Raw genomic sequence first — 22,610 nt, forward strand, 5'->3', positions numbered from 1 at the left:
TTATTTACATAAATGCTAACGCAAATCGCAGGAAAATAGTTTTACTTTTTTTGTTCTTTCTACAACCTTTAACTTTTTAAAATTAATTTTGCAATAATAGCATGTACACTAAGATATAAAGTGACATAAAAGCATATGAACATGATTTCAAAATAAAGCAAAAGCTGCACTACGCACTGGTTTATTTTTTATGAACTCGTGGGATGAATGGTGGAAGCGATATTATTATTGAAACACTAGCTTTGCAACCGGCGGCATATTTTTTAGATTGAAACAATGAACCCCACCCCGCCTACCTAGTGTTGTGGTTCTCTGCTGATAAGCACAACAAAAAGCGGCAAATTGCCTTTCGTTTTGCAATAATGCCTTTCCCGCTTTCGCAATACACACTTTTGATAAGCTTTCCCTGCGTAGTTTACTGCAAGCCAGTGTTAAATAAACTCAAGGACTTTAGAATTATTTTCCCCTAATTCCTTGGACTAGAGGAAGAGATTTCGAGGATAATTAAATATCGTACAAATCAATATTGCCTGAACGTCGTGTTTACGACCTCAAATTGTTCAGAATTCACTAAACAACATACTGGTATAATTGTCATAACAATACTCATAATTATATACTTAGTATACAGTAATAAGTCAATAATTGTCATAACAATACTCATAATTATATACTTAGTATATAGTAATAAGTCATGTGGTTTGCTGTCTCCGGTCACAGCCCCCCCAAAGTTGATGATTTAGCGGTATCAGCCCCCCAAACTTGATGGTCTAGAACATTTCAAATGTGTATTTAAAGTTAAGTTCATGTGGCACAATTCAGAGTAAACTTTACAAGAGAAAAAAAGCAACACATTAGATCCTCTTAAGCAAAATTATTTGGGGGGCTCTGCCCGCATATCGTTAAAATTGAAGGGGGGGCTCGAGCCCCCCAAACCCCATGGAGTCGGCGCCTATGGAACAAGGGAAAGAGACGAGAGAGAGAGAGCGAGCAAGAGGATGGGAAAGAGTAGAAAGAAAGGAGAATATAGAGAGGAAAAGAAACAATACAAAGACAGAGAAAGGAGAAATAGACTAAGAGGGAGAGAAAGAGAAAAGCACTCTCGAGCACACGAAAGAGAGAGAAGAAAAAGAACGAGTGGAAGAGAGAAGAAAAAGAACGAGTGGAAGAGAGAAAAAGGAAAATGCAGAAGAGGCAGAGAGAAGATACAAATACGAAGAATGGCAAAAAGGGCAGGGGAAGAAAAATAACGAAACGCTACTGTATCTGATTTGCAATCATCGACTTCACTTCAACTGATTTATTACACTATTTTAAAAAAATAGCAAACGATAACACTATCGGCGCCAAAACATTCAAAAGTAGATAACCAGGTCAAGCCTGACTTGCACATTCGCCACATCTTTGCAAACTTAAATCTTCATATGTGGCGCCTTCCGAATCGATAAAGGCACAACTGAAGCCAGCTTATTTGCTCCATGGTCAGAGATAAAAGAAAGAGGGGAAAAAATAACCCATTTTACATGACCTTCACTTCTATCCATTTTAGCTCTTTGTACTTATCATCTTTGATTGATTGAAGATGAATTACGATATACGCATAATTGATGAATAAAGCATGTGAGACTCTTAATAACAATAAATTTGCCCGAGATCGAAGGGGGATGGTTCAATTACATAGGAAATAATACACCCCCCCCCCTGTAGTAGCTTGGAAGTTTCGGCTTGAAAATACTTTCTTCTCTTGGAGGCATGGGCGGAGTTTGAGCTTTTGCTTGGGGGGGGGGGGGCACACTCTGGGAGAAGAATTTAATGTACCTGAGGGTTGTTGAATATCCCCTAGCTTATAAGGGGTCCGGAGACCTTCCCCCGGAAATTAAAAAACAACAACTTAAAAACACTGAGTTCTAGGCCTTTTAGATTTGAAAATGTTAAATTTCCTTGTTTAAGTACACAAATATTAATTAGTATATTTGTTGTCAGTTTTAAAAGAAGCAAAACAGTACGATTATTGCATTTTGCATTTCATTATTTTTTTTATTGATACAATACTCGTATTACTTTTAAAAAGTTACGGTACAATAGTAAGCTTCAGAAATTTTAGAAAAATTAAATTGAAAAGTTATTTTGATGCCTCAGCAGTAACTGTAGACTTAACACAAAGTCATGTTTCGTTTTTCTTTCTTCAAACTGTACACATCAATCAAATCGTCTAAGACCCGCTATTGCGGCGCAATTACCGCACATGCCATCATGCCAAACGTCAAGATTTGCGGTATGGCTTCATAACAAAAATGTAGAAACTGAACTTAATCATGTGTGTGTATTTTTTTTTTAGTATATTTTAAGTTGGGGGGCCAGGCCCCCCTTGAATTCCGCCTATACGGAGGGTATAATATCGATTAATAACGGCGATAAGATTCTTCTATACTAAATCCCCCCCTTTTACAAAACGAATGTTAACCTAAAAGTCTCACGTATAATTTGATTTCATAGTAATTAATGCGATAATTTCAAATTCAAGTGGTGTTTTTTGAGGGGGCAACACTATTATCAGGGTAATATGCCTCTTTTAATTCCTGGAAAAATCCTTCGCTTGCCTCCCCGTGGAGAAAAAATACGGACGTTGCCCCCCCCCCTTTCCCCCCGTGAGCACGCGTATGGCAATTGCTTTATCAGACGTATCGCAATCGTATATTTTGGCTACGTTGACCACTGCCTTGAAACAACGCAAGGCTCAAGGAGGAAGACGTGAATACTAACAGCGCGAGGATTCTACATAATACCTCTAATTTATTGTAAGCAGAGGAAGCCGGCTTATCCGATTCCTGATAGGAAAAATAAAACATCTGCTTTGATCGTTCACCAGCTGGTTTATATAATTCGTAAACAGTCAAGATAACGATTCTACAGTGACGTCTGTTCTACAAAGAACAGACACGCTTGCTTTACACGTACATATATGTGCATACGTATCTCTATTTGTTCTTGGTTGAGATGTTTTGCTACTGTAGCGCGAATATATCTATGCCTTCCGAAAATATACTAACCATTGGCTTCCCGGCGATTTTGAAACATTCGACACTAGCGCCACTGGTGGAGGTACACTCCTGTTCACATAAACTAGCACATGCTTCAACTATTCAACCCTATACAATGTGCCACTTTATGTGAACATGAGTGTAACTCCACCAGTGGCGCTTCGCATCAATATAATTCTATTTCTTAAAACACAGGTTGTACACTCCTGTTCACATAAAGTGGCACGTTTTAGGGATACGAACAGTTGGAGAATGTACGTGCCTCTTTATCTGAACAGGAGTGCGCAATAAGAAAGATTAAAATAGCTACGGACAATTTGTCGACGCTGTAGAGTAGGATGCGTAAGTATTACGACGCAAATTGCCCACCACCATGTTTATTTTCTCTGTTTTACGCAGTAAGAGCTTCAAGAATTCCATCTAGACGCCAAACAGGCTCCTGACAACTGGTGCACCAGGATGTGAAAAAATCTATTCATTCAAACACGTGGGAAGCAACAGAAAAATTAATGAAAACAGTTATGGACAATTTTCCGAGCAATATTTGAGCATTCCACTGCATCCCTATTCATAACAAACGGCCTTTACTGCTATCACCACTATCATCATTGCACTCCAACGAACCATCATGTTATTTGCAGCAGACCCGTAGCCAGAACTAATCTCCAGGGGGGTCACGGGTTATCAGAGAGGGCTTTATAAACCAAGTCAATTTTCAAAAGTTTGACAGTATTACATGAAGGTAAATTATGTGTATGTGGAGTGTGGGGTGTTTGTTCATTAATATAGGGCACAGAAAATGTAGAAATATCGTTCAAATACATACAGTTTATTTTCAATATCATGCAGAAATCCCTTCTTCCCACTCATAGCGGAAGCAGAGAGAATATTTTAATTACTTCCCTGAACTTTGTAAATCAAATGAACGAACGTGACATCTATTCTTTGTATTCTCCAAACTTCAGACGGGGCTGACGGTAATGCCGGGGGGGGGGGGGGGGACTGATTTATTTCGGGACTTGAAATTTTCTGTAATTTTGCAGATCAAATTTTCATGTTTTTCTTCAAGAGAGATCATACTGTGTAATGTTTGAAAAGTCACTTGGTTTTTATTTTAAGGTTCTCCAGTTTACCTCTTCCTACTAGTAACAGATTTCGTGACCCGAAGGACTTTTTCTATGAGAGTGGGGGGGGGGGGGCGATCAGAATAATATAACTCTTACGTCAGAAATCAATGCATCGATTCTAGCTCTGTACCCCTTTACCTTGGCGCATTCTGACACTACAGGGCTTCCGTCTGCAACAGAGAAGAGATTCCAGCGATAAAGACGCGGTATAGAGTGCGATGCATAAATATTACCAGGCAAAACAAAGGCGCGCTCCAGTACTTCAAAAGTCGTAAGAGAAAAATGAATGAAAACATAATATTTACCTGGCAATATTTATACATGCCATTGTACTAGGACTAAAGTGGGATATTTATGCTAAATTTTATCTCCTGGGGAAGGGCTGTCGACATCGTACATGGTAATAAGATGTGGATTTTCTTCACTCTTTTTTAATTCCTTTGTATTAAACCGTAGGTTTTAATTTCATATTGTTTCTAGCCGCATGGCGCACTTTATTAGAGTCTGCAAATGCCTATTTTCCATGACCTTGCCTAAAATGTACTTTTTGGTACTTTATTGATTATTCCCGCTATTTTATATCCACTTGGCTCTCCCAATAGTAGTACGCCTTGTAATCAAGGGGTCCCGGATTCGACGCCCGGAGGAGCCACATAGTGGTTCTGATCAGGAATGGTCAAGATCCGGATTTCGGAGACAAGTGCTCTTTCAGAACACTGTCACCCATAAAAGATTTTGCACAAACCATGCAAGGATAAAGTCGTTTGTTGATGTGGGTTTTATACACATGTGAATTGAGGCTTATACGATATGTTTCCCTTCTGCTTTCTCTCGTAAATTTGTTGCTTTTTTTCACTGTTAACCTACACTATCTGTTCAAAAGTATTCAGCAACATTCGATTATAATTGCAGACAACCTGAAAAAAACACTTGGCGAGGTGTGCGGTGGGTGTGAGTTTCGTAACTTTGTCCTGTACTCTAGGACCATGATAAAATTCAAGTTTTCAAGGCTAACTTTCCCAAAAAAGTGGAAGGGTGGAAGCAGATATCTTCTCTATTTCAACCTTACAAATTACACCCATTATACACAAACACATTAACAATATAAAAGTTCTTTGTGATTCCAGTGTATCCAATAACAACTCGATTAAACAGTACATATATATAATATTTAATGTGCGGTGTTTACATTTGTCATTTCACATTCTCAGACTCAAAGTACATCTACAAACACGTCACAAATGTTACGGGATATAGGTAACTACAGGGGGTGCTCGTTGCTATGTGAAGTACGTATGCATTACGTCATCTGGGAGGATCGGGTTTGACGGTGCTCGTTGCTATGTGCAGTAAGTTTGGTGCGGGGTACATTTAGCCATTTAGCTACTAACACGTCGCAAAAATCGGAACAAATAGGTTGTTGATTTTGTAGCGTTCGAATTATTTTTATTGTATTTTTGTACTTCTAGACTGCAATCATGTCTAATTGTGCTGTAGCAAGCTATGAAAAATATAACCAGAAAACTAAAGGAACTGACATAAAATATCATAGATTTCCAGTCGATAATTGCGTAAGTAAACAGTGGATTCATGCTTGTAGACGAAATGTAAAAAATGCAAGTGTGCAGTGCCAATTATTGTGAAGAAAACTATGTGCGAGATCTAAAAGCAGAATTTCTGTATTTTCCACCAAATAACGTGCTGAAGCCAACTGCAGTGCCATAGCTAAAATTACATCCAATTACTTTAGTACCAAATAATCGAGGAAATGGTGTAGTTCTCCTAAACACTTAGCTTCACAATATGCTTCGCTTGTAGGACGTGCTGATAAGGTTTGCAGAGCTGTACGGTACGAAAGACACGCAATAAGGAAACGTGCCCTAAACAGGCTAAAGACTATGCTGCCAAAAAAGTGAAAAATATATAGACGTTGGTATATACACAAACTGCAAGCAATGTTTCGTTGTTGGAAAACATATTCGATCTATTACAAAGGAGAAATACACATCTGCATAATGAAGCAAATAAATTAAAGATTACAAACAACCTCTTTCAACCGCTTTAACCAAATAAAAAAGTTCAAAATGTAGAACGTAACCTAACCGACAGTACTACAAGAGAAGTCATCAATATCTTGAAAATGTGTTCAACTAGTGCGAAGTACGTAGTGAGCCTAACTGATTTGTTAAGTACATTTTATGTAAGTCGGATTTATAATTATTAACAATTTCATTTAACACAGACCGATGTTGATTGTGATCTGTATGTTCACATTATTGTGAAAAACGTTGTCGGAAATGGGCATTTCGAAGATCGTGTACTAACTTTCACGCTATTCGAAATGAAATTCACTTAGTACATCTTCAATTCGAGTTACATAGCGTTGTATGCACGATGGTAAATATTGCATAAGTGAATATTACACCCATCATTAAAATGTTTGCAACTTTGTTCAATTTTGGTATTTCACAAATATATTGTGAATAATTTTGTACCCTTGTACTCAATATAAACCAATGGATTTTACATTATTTCTTTGTAGTACATTTCTGTCAAAAAGAGCAAGATCTAAGATTAGTGTAATGCAAGTTACTTCGTTTATGTACAAATGTGTGTCGCATATCAGCCTTGGAGTATATTTTCCGGTTATACAACTCAGACACACACGGTCAATCATTGTGAGTTCATGTAACTTTTCTCCTTTATTGTTTAATTAAACTAAGATATTTTCATCGATATTCTCAAAGCGTTTCATTTACCGTGTGATCAAAAATCTATTTCTATAGGCTTGAATTAGTAGGTTAAGACATTTAATTTTGATGCTCCTGGTACTCATCAAGTATTTCGAGTAGGTTAACTTAGTTAAATTAGTACTTGTACACTTTGACTCATCTTCTGCACGCGTTTGTATGTAAAGTTCTTAATACGAAAAAAATACTTTTTAGAACTATGATAACGATAACTTGCAGCCAAATTTGAACCAGAGAAATTAAAAATATCTGCAAATTACAAACTGGAATTGCGTTTTCAAAGTCTGAAACTACTATCTTACAAACTATTTCATCATTCTTCCTCCACATAAAACTTTTCAAAAAAATTTTGCATTTGAAACTTTGATCCGTACGTAAATTATTGTACAGTAAATAAATATATGAAGAAGGTTGGGAATTCTTTCGAATTTAGAGTAAGTATCAAATCCAGAGTAAAATTTTATCTAGATTGTATATTGCTTCTTTCACTTGATAACTTCAAAAATAAAGTTACATTATGGTGAATGGTAATGATTGGATTTTAAGTATATCAGTATAATTTTAATACTTTCTGATGTTATGTAAAATTTGAAATGTTCCTGGAAATGATTGCAACGTTCTGAATGAATAAGAAGGAACTATTTAGTCAGAAAACTAAATATTAGGCATTTGTACTGCGTTGTGTTAAATGATGTAAATAGATTATACCGGACTACTATCGGATTAGAAATTACGGATATTCAAGTTTGGACTCCAATTAAAAGTTAATCAGTAGAACCACATAAAAACAAGTTACATCAAAATTCAGCTTATTCAATTCTGTGTCAATCTATAGTTACCAATTTATTTTTTATTATGCCTTCTATTTTTATTATCGTGAGAACAAGATAGGATTATTTTTTAGTTTGGCAAACTATCGCTCTCTTTGAGATTCTATAAATAAAGAACGGGTGTTTTTTTTATTTATAGATTATAGATTATATAATTTATTTATTTATTATCCAAACTTTAATATCCATAATTTATAATCCGATAGTACTCCTGTGACGTTCTGTGAGCCCGTAGTACCTCGGAGGCCTCTGTCGATCTCCTTGGCGTAGTGCTTAGCACATCGCGCTTCGGCGCCAGAGGTTCCGGATTCGAATCCAATCGGGCAAGATATTGATTTGTCCTTGAGAATTTAGTAAATGTGATAGTATATGTGAAAACAAATATTGATTGATTGATTTGCTTCATTTTACTTCGCTTCTTGTGCCACTTTTGGCTAATTTGCGAAGATAGGGATGAGTGATGAAATGATGAATGAACACTCACAAACATCCATGCCCAAGCCAGGATTCGAACCCAAATCTCTGGCGTTGAAGTGCGATGTGCTAACCACTACGCCAAGGAGGCCGGCTTGTGGAAACAAAGAAAGAGATCCTCTTATGGGTTTTTCTTTCATATTTAAAAAAAGACAGAAAAGCAAAAATAAACCAAATCTGTCAATCAATTCTTTCTTTGTAACTCTTTCACTATGCAATTCTTCTTTAGCATGCAACTTTTCTTATTAAAATCATAATACGATTTATGAAATGATGAAATCTGAAATTCTAATTAAAACACGGACAACCTTCTTTGTAATATATCGATCATGTTTCAGAAAAATGAATTTTTACAATACTTTTGCATGTGCAATTTTCCCCTCTTTTAAAAGTAGCATGTTTTAATTATGTTACTAATCATTAAAGGAATACCTCAATACCATCCCGAAGTATGATAATTAATATTTACCCCTCAAAGTAATGAAACACTTTCCCTCTCTCAAACTCGCATAGAAATGATAGCGGCCGTTTGCTTCTGCCAAGCCCCGAACGAACATAACCGAAGGGGCACCGAGCATAACCGATCCTCCCACATGACGTCACGCGTTCGTTCATGATCGGCAATTTTCGGATGGCGCTACCTTATAGTATATTAAGTTACCTTGAGGTAACTAACCTACGAAAAAGTGTTAATTGTATATTTTCTTCTTCTTCTGACCCTGTCAGTCAGAACACTGTCGACTTTGGCCAACGTTCCTGTATTTGTAGTAATCTGTGGTATGGGATTTCAGTTACACTACTTTTCCAGTTCCCGTGTAATACGAATACGACGACAGATGACACTAATATATCTTCATTTTTACACTTTTACATTTCATGTTCTGTTTATATTTTGTTAATTGTATAAGAATTTCACACTCCAATTTACGTAATCAACAGCAACAATAATAAAAATACCTAATCAACTTTTTGCGACGATCCTCCCTCTAGATAGATTGCTCTGCAAACGGGCTGAGAAAATTGTTTTATTTTCAACGCAGCTTTCTTTTCCTTAAAAATAAAAACTAAACCGTGAAAAACTTGGCTCACGGCATTTATAAATATGTATAAATTCAATGGGATTTCGATTAATAAAAGTTTGAATTTTCACGCCTACGAAGAAAAATTCACGCAGAATTCTCGGAGCCAATAATTCGCTCAGAATTCCCACAATTCAAGGATTTCCCTGTGTACACACTATACAAAGACCGCGAAATGAAACAAAAACATGCTTTCTTGCTCCGATAGGCTAATCGCCATGACGCTTAGATGAAACTGATGGATACTTCATATCAAGCAATACCTAAGGCATGGAGCCACTTTAAAATGTAGGTTCAGTCCCGATTAGCCTTACTATCCATAAAGTGGACTTAAAACACCAACTCAAAAACCTATGCCGTGGCGAGGACTCGAACCAACAACCTGAAGTGACGGGATCGCAGATTCGACCACTCAACATGTGCGGTCAACAAAGCGGCAAGGAACTTTCAGGTAGCAGTGACGGGGACATGTGATCGATACCTCGCGCTTCGTCTGCAAAATGTACGAAGCATCCCCAGGTGTACTTTGCATATGGAATCATCCATGGACGTTGCGGGGTGTCCGATGACCACCAAGAAAATGTGTGCGAGAGCTCAGGGTTGGGGATCATCCGTATGAGAAAGCAACTATAACAGTAACAGGTTGTTTTTTATTTTTAGTAATTTACCGAAATGATGTCATCTTGCCGATAGTTCACGACATACCGCAACCTGGTGGAAAGGCTTCCTCCAAGGGTTGTGGCTGTGATAGCGGCGAATGGCGCACCTACCCCCGTACTGGCATCCAGCCTCATAGCTATATATTCTGGTGCCCTTGGAAGGGTTTTGATCTGGTGCATCGGCATTTATTGTGCGTTCTTCAACATTTTCTTCTTATAATACGGTTTGTGATATTTACTTGCTACAAATTTTGAAATAGGAAACGCTCAAAACTCATTAAAAAATAATGTAGGTTATATTTAAAGATTCGTAGTTTCCAGTTTAGCATATTTGAGAATATTTTAGGTATATCTTAGTGTCTGACGAACATCTTTAAAAACGCAGTATTACTACTAGCTTGGGAAACAAAATTCCAGCAAAAGTAAAAAGAATAATAATTAACATAAATAATACAATTAGTGTATTCTAATTAGAAAAAAAATGTAATTTTACATTATTCATCTCTGCTTAAAAAAAATCACATCGTTCTAAACTATATTACACATTATTGTAAGTAGAATTTACAAAATATTTGTGTGTTGAATGCCTTAAAAATTAACCTTTGAATGGCGCTCTAGGCTTTAGCACCCCCCCCCCCCCACCCAAGCCTACCACACCAGACCAGGACATTCCTACGGGTGTCCGATCATTATTGGCAATATAGAGAGTGAGTGTGTGTTGTGTGGAGGATGAGCTTTTTACCTTCCCACCCAATCAAAAACTATCCTGCGCCACATGTTTAGTAGTCTACGATGTCTATGTGGACAATCGTTGTTTACGCACATCGTTGATTCAGAATTCTGAAACAGTGGGATCAAAACAGGAGCAGGAACTGCCTACACTGTTGTGAAAGGCAGCACACGAGCCTACACACTGCTATGGGAAAAAAATCCGGGACTCAAATTCCAAGGACTACGCCTCTCTCTCTCTCGGCCAAGCTAGCCAAGAATGACAGACAGAAGCAAAAGGCCCACACACGAAGTAAAACCGCGTACAATGCTGTTTTAAGAAACAAGTTTAGAGGAAGTAAATATACCTGCATGGGAAGGGTAAAAAGGCAAAAGGTCGCAATTCTAGAGAACGAATGACCATATAAGGAATCTTATAAGAGGAAACCTGTTGAATTCGTAATTCACTTTCTCGCCTGAAACACGAACTCGCAAAGTCTAAGCGACTGATAATTGGCAAAATCGTGTCTGCATTTTAAATTAAGTGTCGTAGTGCACAATAGTGATGTAATATTTACCTCTGGGGTTTTACGAAAAATGCACTGCTGACAAGTTTATACAATTTGGTTAGGGCATCCTGTTTGAATTGATTCCATCAACTATGCCATAATCATTTATCATCGTTACGATTTCCAATCCCATGTTAGGGATTTGCTAAAGAGTGAGGATCATGGGCATAGCCTACTCAAAATGAATCCTGCCGACCTGTTTGGCGGAGTGGTTAGCACGGCGCGCTACGAAGCCAAAGGTTCGAATCCCGGCCTGGACATGGGTGTTATTTGTGGAACGTCCCTTTATCATATCATCCCCATATTCGCGATTAGACAAAAGAGGCAGAAATGCGAAGCAGCATAAACGAAATCAATCAAAAAGATTTCTGTGCATCCTGTGAAAAAGAGGTGAATATTTACATACAGTAACCCTCCGATTTACGTAAGTAATGCGTTCCGTAAACCTTTGTAAATATATGTATATATATAATAATATAAATAAATATTGCAGTTTCTTATGAAGTTACACTTAAGCAATTTACAAATTCGACTTACGTAAAAGTTTACGGAACGCATTACTTACGTAACTCGGGGAGTTACTGTATGTAAATATTATATATATATATATATATACATATATATAAGGATATTTATACAATATTATTTTATAAATGAAACATCATGCAGCAGTATTTACTCGGATATAAACTATAAAACTATGAAAAATATGTAATAGAATATATAAACATACTGAAATCACACTTTTCAAATAAAAAAAGTTTTGTGACAGCTACCTACAGTTATTACGTAACTGCGAATTTACTATGTCGGGGTTACTGTATTATGATTTGGTGCGCGAAAAGCACATACTACATTTTTATTTAGATATTAACGGCATTAGTTATATTCTTACTGACAGTGTTTCCACCTCAGATACTGTAACGTTTTCAAAATCGAAAGAAAAAAAAGGCATTGATCAGTGCCTTGGAGATGCAAAATGACGTGTTAGAAATCTTACACTAACCGACAAATTCAGTCATTTACTTGAATAAATCGTGAACTGTACGTCTTTCCTTCCCGATTCCTTATATGATTATATCTAACATTTAATTACGTGAGGGTTATTGTATTGAAATAACATGATATTCGAGCTCCTTGGATATTCATAATTCAAAGGCTCTAAACATACAAGAACAAAAGATATTCCGGTGGTAGATATCTAGAATTCATATTCAGACGGAGACGGCGCCAGCCTGAAATTCTCGAGGGGTAACTAATACCGTTTAAAAGGTGTTTACTTATCAATGATACATTTTACAGTCAGACCTAAAGATGTTGCATTTTCTTTCATTATTTGCAAAAGGAGTTTCAGGCATTGCTCAACTAGTTTCGGGAGTTTTCAGTTTAATTTACTACGGCGCTTGAAATATTATTTTCATCTGCAAACGTCTTCACTTCTTTAATAACGTCCTGGAAAGCAGTATTATCTATTCGAATTTCATGAGCTTTTTCCAAGAGAGAGTCAACTCAACAGTTAGATCACACGTAGTTTTCTGCAGATAATAAGAAACTATGCGAACATTCAGGTCTTGAAGCAACAAAGTATACTCGATACAGAATGCCTTTCGCTTCATTTGTTTCTATTGAGTATTTTAAAGTTGTTATAACCTGAGTTAAATTCAAAGTATAATTGGAAATGTCGCTTTGACTGCTACCCATATTGCAATTTGGCAAATCCACCTTGAGTGATTATAGGTTTCAGTTTCTCTTTAAGCAATTTGTTCTCTTTCTTTCTCGAATATTTGCAACAATAGAGATAGATATAAGGATGAAACTAACAAGAGAACATCACTAACACTAGAATGAAGAACAAACAGAAAAGAAACTTGACGGTTCTTTAGATGTTAAACGTTCTACACATACAAATGCATTTTTCACACCTGTTAGACCTATTCCGAAAAATAGTCATACAATTTATGGAGGCTAATAATAACTGTACACTAATAATAAATGCCCGATAACATGGTGTGTAAAAAGATCACATTTACGAATATGGAAGGGAGGAGAAAAGTAGGAATACCACCTTTAAGGTAGGTTGGTTCGGTAGAAGAGGACCTGAGTTTGCTCGGAATTAGAAGCTGGAGAAGAAAGGTTGTGGATAGAGATGGATGGCGGAAGATTCTGAAGGAGGCCAGGGTCTGTGATGGACTGTAGTGCCAGGAAAGAAGAAGAAAACCGTACACATTTAGCTGCAAGTGCATATACTCTTCATCGCCGTTTGAACCTCCAACAACTACACAACAATCTCGCAGCTACTGAATACACCCACCTACCAGACAGGCAGCACAGTATCATGACAATTTTGTATCAAATGATCAGTGGTGGCGAGGGAAGGGGGGGGGGAGTGCATACACCATCATCCATGAAGAACTTGGGTATCGCAAAGTGTCAGCGAGGTGGGTCCACTAGACAGCATTTGCTCCTCTACCATAGGGCTGGAAACACATTCCTCGACTGCATTCTTACCGGGGACAAATCGTGGGTGTTTCATTACACCCCTGAATGAAAGTGACAGAGTATGGTATATCGCCACCACCCAAAAAAATTCAGGACAACCCCGTCTGCAGGAAAGGTTTTGCTTACCATTTTCTGGGACAGCCAGGGTGTCATTCTTGCTGATTTTGGGGTAAAAGGAGCAACTGTAAATGCTGCGGCATATTGTGCCACACTGGATCGTCTACAAGCTGCTCTGTGCCGTAAACGTCCAACAAAATTTCTGGAGGAGGTCATCATTCTCCATGACAATGCTCATCCCCATGTGGCTGCATCAGTGACGCAAAAAGTCAATTCCTGGCATTGGGAAATTCTCAAGCATACAGTACAGACCTGACACTGTCAGACTTTTACCTGTTCGGCCCACTGAAGGAATAACTTGCCGGCAAACACTTCAGCTATGACACGGTAGTTGTGACAGCCGTATGTCGTTGGTTACGCGTCCAGCCGAATGATTTCTACCGCATGAGCATCAAAAAATTGGTGTAACGGTGGGACAAATGTATATCTCAGTTTTTGTGAATACAATTCCATTTTGGCTGTAAAAAATTTACTCAATTACTTCTTGATATCCCCTCGTACTATTTGGAACAGAATGCAGTACATTTCATGGCATTAACATTCTTCTGTAGAGGAACTGGAGCACAGTCTTCAGACAATCACATTTCTCATATATTTCATTACATAAACAAATGATCTCATTCCTTCCCTCACCCAGGAACTTTATGGTTCGATAGGGATTGATACTAGGTTGTTGTGCAGGAACCAGACCATTGCTATGTTCTCTCTTCATTCACCACAGTGCTTGTTTAAATTTATTCTTCAGGATCATATAAGTCTCCTTAATCTTCAATAGGTAGGATGATTCCTTTTCTCATCAGAAGTAGGAATTGTAGCTTTCCTGGTGACATGATTCAAACAAGTGTTCTCTGATTACTAGTCAGGTTAAATGGTATTAGCATTCAATGTTTGTTTCGAATGCATACATTTCTCTCACTCAAAACATTGGATGCTAACGCTGATTTAACCTGGCTGGTAGCCCGAGAACACTTGTTCGAATCCTCTTCGTCATATAGACCTTGTACATACTTTCCCCAGAAATGCAGTCAGTGGTGGTTTGTGGGGTCTGCAAGGTGCAAGGCACATACAAAATATAGGCTATATCTTAGAACTAATGGAAGTCATCCCAGCAGCATTTAATATATATATAAAATTAAAAATATGTAATACTTTAGAAAAGTTTACCTTGTGTATCAGTTCTATTGTCCTATTCATGGATGTAGCAAATTTCTCAGTCAATGCATCTTTTCCGTTGAATAAAATGTACGGAAAACTAAGAAAATGGAATTAGCTACAGGACACCACATATCCATTTATATTTTTATTAAATTTTCTGTTGTATGTTATGTTTTTATCTTAATCTTTGAACACTTGATTTAGGCAAAGCTGTGATCTTGGTCGGCCTAATTATTTGGCCAACAATTCTTCTTAGTGATTTAAAAATTGACTTTGCAATATCTCACCTGATTCATTTCGGACTATTTTCACGCGCATGATATCTAGTCAGTAAAGATCTCACTAAATGACACCAGTTTATAAAAACTTTCCAAAGCGCATCGAACCTCGACAAGACCTCCCCGCCTCCTTCTTCCCAAGTTCCATGTCATTCATTTTGTTCGGTAAGCTACGGTAAATGGACCCAGCCACCATCTAGCGGAACAGCACTCCCAAGTGTTGGGTCTCGGCAATGTTGTGACCATTCGCAATGAAAACACAAATAACCCCCCGACCTCAGAATGTAGGGATGATGTTAAAGCAGTGAGGCAGGAAGTCCGCAGTCAGAATGTGACTATTGCTATGTTGCCAAGTTTCGTCCAAAGCCGTCTTAGCTCAAATGAAGACTGCTTGCAGCACAGCATATACAAGCATTGCACACAAGTATAAATCGTTATAATTGTAGTTATTTTTAGATACGTAATGGATGGAGGGGCACGTGACCATGTGAACTAAGGGTAGAACCGCGCCTGAATGCAGTATTGTTTGTTCTGCGTGTGATTTTGCAACCTTTGCCATCTTCTATCATCCATATTGATTTCCATTTCTTTGCAAAGTCTGCGGTTTAGTTCAAGATACATAAAATCATACCTTCCACTTTTTTCCTAATCCCTCAATTTCTTTACATTTCTGTTTCATCTATTTTTTCTTCTATCACTCTCTTCTTAGGCTCCGTCTGAAAGGTACAAAGAGACTTGATGTATGGTCTTGTCGGAAGTGCAGTTCGAAAGCGTCAAACAATGAGCAAACAACACCACAGCACGGAGCATGCACTGTTGCAGGCTTGAGTACTTTACTTGTGGACTCGTTGTTAATTTGTTAGAAATCATGAAGGTAGGAAGTCAGCAAGTTGTTGGTTGAAATTCTTCTAATGTGTGGAAATATATGAATGAGAACATTTTAAATTGTTATGTGATTTCTATGGTGAAAAATAAGTGTTTAAAACAAGGGAAGAACAACATATCCTCAGTTTTATTTACTGATCACATTTGGCGCTGTAGTCAAAGTACAATTTGAAACACATTCACTTCCAGTCCACGACTTGAAGACCATTCTCGGAGATGTTCGCTTCAAGTACGGTCTTGCACCTTTTGGACATGGCCTTAGCTGTTTATTTAATTTCCTGCAGTTTTGTCCCCCTTCAGATTTTCATTGGGTGTCTCCATGTCATTACAAACCAAGGTAGCAAGGCCACTGGAGGTGTTTGCTAAATGGGTGTTGCGAGGTAGCAATTGCTACTTCAGGCCGCAAGGACATCATTCCCTACCTGTGGTCAACATCAGAGGCGTATATTCTAGGCTATGTCTGCCTCAGTCAATAAAATACAGAAAAAAATATCTATCAGAAAATGTGCATAAAATTGTTCATTGCAATAAGACAATAAGATGAACCTGATTTCTTAGGAGTTGGAAACATTGCACGCTTTCTTTGAATTCGCGAGGCTGCTGGCCCAGCGCCGGTGGGCAACTCCACGGGGGTGATAAGCAAGCGTGACAGGGCTACCACAAAGATCACACGATCAATGTTGCAAACCAATTTTTCCCAGCATGTCATTTCCCCAGGAACGGGGAATTGTGGAGCCAAACTGTTACAGGAGATGGAACAGGGTTGCATATGGCAGGGGAAAAACCCTCGGAACTTCCTCAACAGTCAGGGTCAATGTTGCAAACCAATTTTACTCACCATGTAATCTGCCCAGGAATGGGGAATTTTGAAGCCAAATTATCGCAGGCAAGGGGAAAGTGTGTCATATGGCAGGGACAAGAACATAATTGAACACTTGCAGAGGAGTTGAAAAAGAGGTCATTGACCTTCAAACAATTAGAGATACAGTGGGGAGTAGAAAATTGTTGGCTAAGCAGGAATGGTTTATGAGTGCACCTAAAAATTACTGAAATGACCAAGATCAGTTCTAGTCTAGATCGTGTCGAGTGGTCTTGGTGCATGGAATTTATTTAGAGGCAGCGTGTGAATACAGTAGTGAGTGGATTGCATTTTTGTGAATGATGTGTGTGTTGTGTAGTGAACTGAAATGAGGGACATAATGAACAAGCTGTCTGTTCAGCTTACGAATGACGATAAGCTCCAAATCCTTGTGGATTTTCTTGTATGCCCACTTTATGAACATATAAGCTAATGGGGATTGGACCTACAGTTAAAGTGGTATCTAAACCACCATGTATCGAACCCGGGACCCTTTAGTTTCAAGGCAACGACGTTACCACTGCGCCAACAAGAAGTACCCGAACTTAAAATCGTGAAAATAGATATATTGAAATTTTATTTTTATTCTCGTATATAGGCCAACATAATATTTCACAACATGGGCCTCTTATTTATGCAAATAAGAATGAAATTCTTGAAATGCTTTCCTTACTGACAGTGTACATTTCCAAGTGTTATTTGTGAGGTATATATTTTTTTATCACAGAGTCACATCACTTCAACACACGACCCCAAATGAGTTAAAAAAACAAAAACACCCCCACCAGCAAATTTTTGTCCATTCGAACACTATGCTATGGTGCGATAGCCCAGGTTCTTAACCCAGTATATGCCACTGGTCAACATAGTTATCTGCTAGTGGCAAGATGGTGGACAGGGGCCGCACAAAGAGGTGGCTTTAGCGTTTATGTAACTGTAAATAACATTCCTCACAGTTACTGATATAAATTAATGTAAATATATATATCTTTGTTAACTTTTCTGGCATGCAGGGCAAAAAACATGGATCGAAAGATGATTGTCAAGTGTTATCAGCTGTTTCTCCAGCTACTTAACTCTGCATCCAGGAATTGCCACAAACCCTATTGTTTCTTCGGTAGAGTACATTTTATACAACAAACCGTATTTAGTGACCTCCTCTCTAAAATGTCTTCCTCTTCCTTAAGTTGCTCAATGTTAGTTCTCTTCATTATGCAGACTCTTTTAATTTTCTTTAAATGGATGCTTATTTTGCCCAGCATTAGGGTATGATCTGCATCTATATCAGCCCCGGGGCAGAAGAAGAAAATAAAATTTTTTGCACAAATATTCATATTCAGCATGCACATGTGGTCACCAAAATAGATCAAAATAAACTAAAAAAAATTGTAGTAGGTGCAGCATTTCCTACAATGATGGCAAGTTGCGTTGATAACAGGCAGATACTTCTTGGGGAAAAAATCTGGAAAATCACTTCTAGCATCATCATGAACACTGGATGGCCCAAATTTGCATGAAAGCACAACAAAAGATTGCACTTCAGGGACATGTATTTCCTCTCCTCAAATTATGAAAAAATAAATAATGGAAAAACATGTCACGTTTTATAAAATCGTAATGTTCAGGTCAATTTGAAAATTGGGATGCTTTCTGGCTACACGTTGTGAAATTTTTTAATTTAATTACTACATGCAAAAGTAAAACATCAGAAACAATCAGTGGTTGAGGGATATTACCCATTGATAAGTTACATAATATTTGGAGAGAAAATCAATATTTTCAAAATGCATTTGTTATAAATAGGAATAATGGAAATATTGATTTGTAATTCTAGTATGTCATACATTTATGATGAGCAACAAAAATTACAGAACTACATTATCTGTAGGTTTCAAGAAATTAGGTGTCAAGTGCTGCCATACTGTGTTGATTTAGTTTAAAACCAGCCGTCAGCTAAAGGTTGAACTGTAGGTCCATTCCTGATTAGTCCATCTGAGCATTAAGTGAACTTAAAACTAACTTACAACATCCAAATGATAGATTAGACTTGATTGCATAACACAGTAGCAAGCAGAAAAAAATAGTACTTAAACTGCTATATTTAAAACTTTCAGCTTTTATGGAGAGCAAATGCTCAAGAAACACTTCCATATCTGTGCTACTTTATCAATACAATAATAGTTATTACTAGTGCTAGGATTTTTAGCATCCTTTTTTTTTTTTTGTTAAGGATGATGTGTTCCCAAAACATATATATATATAAATCCATATTGTGAAGAAACTAATTGAATTAAGGTGCTTTTAAGGGCATATTTGGCCATTTCTACGTGATAAGGCATATTTTGATGGATTTTTGGTCATATTCAGCATATTTTCGCTTTTTCAAGAAATATAAAATTAGTATGTATATGAAAACATTTCAGCATAAGTTAGATATTGATGTTTGAAACAGTCTAGTTTTAAGGGCATATTTTCAAATTTTAGTGCATATTTTGTAAAATTTTATGTCATAAAAATCCTAACTCTATTTATTACTAATTGAGGGAACATGATGAAATTGAAGTTTTTATTCAACTGAAAATAATTTGTCATTTTGTGAGAAGTCCCAAAAAACACAAGAAAACAAAAAAAAATCAGAAGTCATCAGCACAAAATACTGCAATAGTTTTTAAAAAGAAGAAAAAATGACGAATTAGAGACCAAGGTGACAGACATTGATGTTACTGATATAATGCACCACTTTTCACCAGTGTGCCATGACAACACGTGGGGATGTAGAGGTTAGGCACTATCTCCTACCCTGAGATGGACATTAATCCTTCAGTGCATGCCATCTCTTGTTTATCCTAATATAGACATTTACACTTTAGAAGGTTCATTGTTTTTCTGTCGGATATTAGTGTGACATCACGCTGCAAGATTGAGTCTAAACAATCGTCTCGCGTGGGTTTGCCTTATGTGATAACGAGGCTTCGGATAGTTATGCATTCTGCATATGCAAATGCATATTTTCAGTGTCTTCAGGATATATTGCATATTTTACCGACTTTTCCTTAAAAATGCATATTCTGCTGTTTCTGTCTGAAAATTTGTAGTTTCCTTTCCTTTGGAGCAATTCAGAAACATGATTCAGTATGTGTTCGCAAATAATTCTGGCTACAAGTTCCTAAAGAACATTTTGTTTCCCTTCACGAATAGAGCAAATGTGGACGGTATTCCAAGTGAACTGCACATTTCAGATTTGTTGAAATTACAACATGCACCTATTGTTTCTTGTGATGTGGAGAGTGTTTTCAGAGTATAAAAGTATTCTCGTGGATAACAGGCACAAGTTTACTTTTGAGCATCTGAAACAATACATAGTTATTAAGTGCAATAGTAACCTTTCATGTTGAGTAGAATGAGAGAGAGCTGGTGAAATGCCACCTTCTGCTAATCGTGACATCCAGTGAAGTCAGAAACAGTTAGTGGACTTATCATAAAGATGCATATACAAAAACCATATGTAAAATATGGCCAATTGTCAATAAGGTAAGCCAAACCATGTTTTTTTTTTTTACTTATGTAAACAGTGGAATTAATAAATAGTTACAAGCTATGGCTAAATTTTTTGAGTTTGATGTATATTTTTAAAATTTTAAATGCATATCTTGATCATTTAAAGAGCATATTTCGATCATTTAAAGAGCATATTTGCATGCATATTTAAAGGTTTTTTAGTGCAAAACTATCCGAAGCCTAGTGATAACATTGTTTTTTTGATTGCAGAGGATAACTTCTAAAACTGTGACTGAAGTCATGAAACCAACTTATGATGTGCATTGTACATCAATGTAAAGATGAAATTTTGGCGAATGTGTCTATACATAACGCACACTTTACAGAAGAGAATGTAAAGAATACATGGGGTAGGAAATCGAGTAAAGTAAATGCTCCTAGTAGCATCCATTTAAGGAACCACAGCCAATGCGAGGAGTCACTGCAGTCACATGAGGCTGCTGGTTTTCATCATCCATAGTGGCAGCGTGACTGCACTTGATATCGGCTGAGCTTTGGTTGTGCTCGAAACTGGAATGTCTAATGTTCTTCAAAAATGCATTATTCTTTACCTTATGGTGTCTGTGATATATAGATGTATTCTCTGAAATATCATCTCTACATGGATGTACTATACACATCAGAATTTTGTTTCATAACTGCTGTCACAATCATTAAAGCTACCAGTTGCAGTGGAAAATCCAATGTTACTGAATAGGGCTGCACTCAATTGTGCTCAGTTTTCCACTGTTGACGTCACCACTAAGGATGATGATGATGTGCAATGATTAGATGAAATTGCTGAACGGACCTAAAAAGAAACACCCATGCCGAGACTGGAATTCCAACTCGGAAACTTCCATGGTGAGATCAAAATTAGAACATTTAACATTTTTTGGGCCCGAAGCTGGGAAGTATATTGATACATAATGGATTCTTCCTACACAATGTAGCTGTAACAATTGGCTGATTTAGTTTACTCTGTAGGTATCTATGCCACTTTTGGCTAATCACGAATATGAGGATGAAAGGACAATCACAAACTCAAATCTCACAGAGGATTATACTGGCTGTGTGCCCAGATGCCAGAGCCTTGTTAGTCTGTAAAAAGCAGTCGAGTGTGTGCTATGTAGAAGAGAGATTGTCATTTGGGCAGTCTCAGAAAGGGTCACCATTTGCACCCCTGTATATAACCTAACATGCAAATGCAGTTATACATAGTGACACTTACCCCAGTCAATAATAGTGTAAATCAATATCACAAGGACACCTTTTCCAAAATTCCAAGCATCTTGATGTACTGTCCAAATTTCACCTGAAAAATCAAATAATAAATACATTATTACATACATTACACAGGGTGTCTGAAAAAGATCAGAGATTTTCAATTAAATTAATTTATTATTCAAGCAGAAATGTATGTGGCATAAATTAACCAAGTACTATACAGCATCCTAAGAGTCTGTGGAGGAAGCAAAGGAAAACAAGTCCTCTGTGCAACAAGTATCGAGTCTAGAGGGCTTGACCAAATAATGCAAGAGACGGATAGGGATTGCATGGAGGTATCAACATAACTGCAGCTACCAACCCTTTGCAGCAGCACGTACTACTTTGTTCCGCCTACAGAACCATGGGACGAATTGTGTGTCGCAAGTTTTCATTCACGGCATTCACACATATCTGACATTCACACATAAAACTTAATGTTCTAGACATGTGATTGGATTCAAATATTCATTATGAACTGATTTCATAGAATTATGAAGTACTAAGTGGTGTCTGCTAACAACTGAAAAAAAAAAACTGAGTATGATCACATAGCCTGGATGCATGAAAAACATTAACTAACATGTGTGTATTCTGTTGCGGACTGGCAACTATGCTCACTTTACGCGGGATTGAAGAGTATGTGGGTATCCGGTAGAATGGCGGTCTCGAGGTGAAGACGTCATAGAAATTTGTACAATTTTGTATCTTATCGTTTTGGCAGTAATAAATAGTTGTTATTGTTAACATATGCGTCGTCGTATCTGTAAGATCCTA

The 22,610-nt window shown here is 37.3% G+C and overlaps 1 protein-coding gene across 1 annotated transcript in view; it reads right to left on the bottom strand.

The window, feature by feature from the left end:
- Akt (AKT serine/threonine protein kinase) overlaps positions 1 to 22,610 on the bottom strand; it is an 89,012-nt gene that overhangs the window by 56,735 nt on the left and 9,667 nt on the right. The window contains exon 2 of the mRNA XM_083114129.1: positions 21,799 to 21,882. The gene's annotated coding sequence lies outside the window, so the exon portion shown is untranslated. The remainder of the gene's footprint in view (positions 1 to 21,798; positions 21,883 to 22,610) is intronic.

This window comes from Lepisma saccharinum, chromosome 28 (assembly GCF_977018435.1).
Source record: "Lepisma saccharinum chromosome 28, izLepSacc3.1, whole genome shotgun sequence".
Classification (NCBI taxonomy): Eukaryota; Metazoa; Arthropoda; class Insecta; order Zygentoma; family Lepismatidae; genus Lepisma; species Lepisma saccharinum.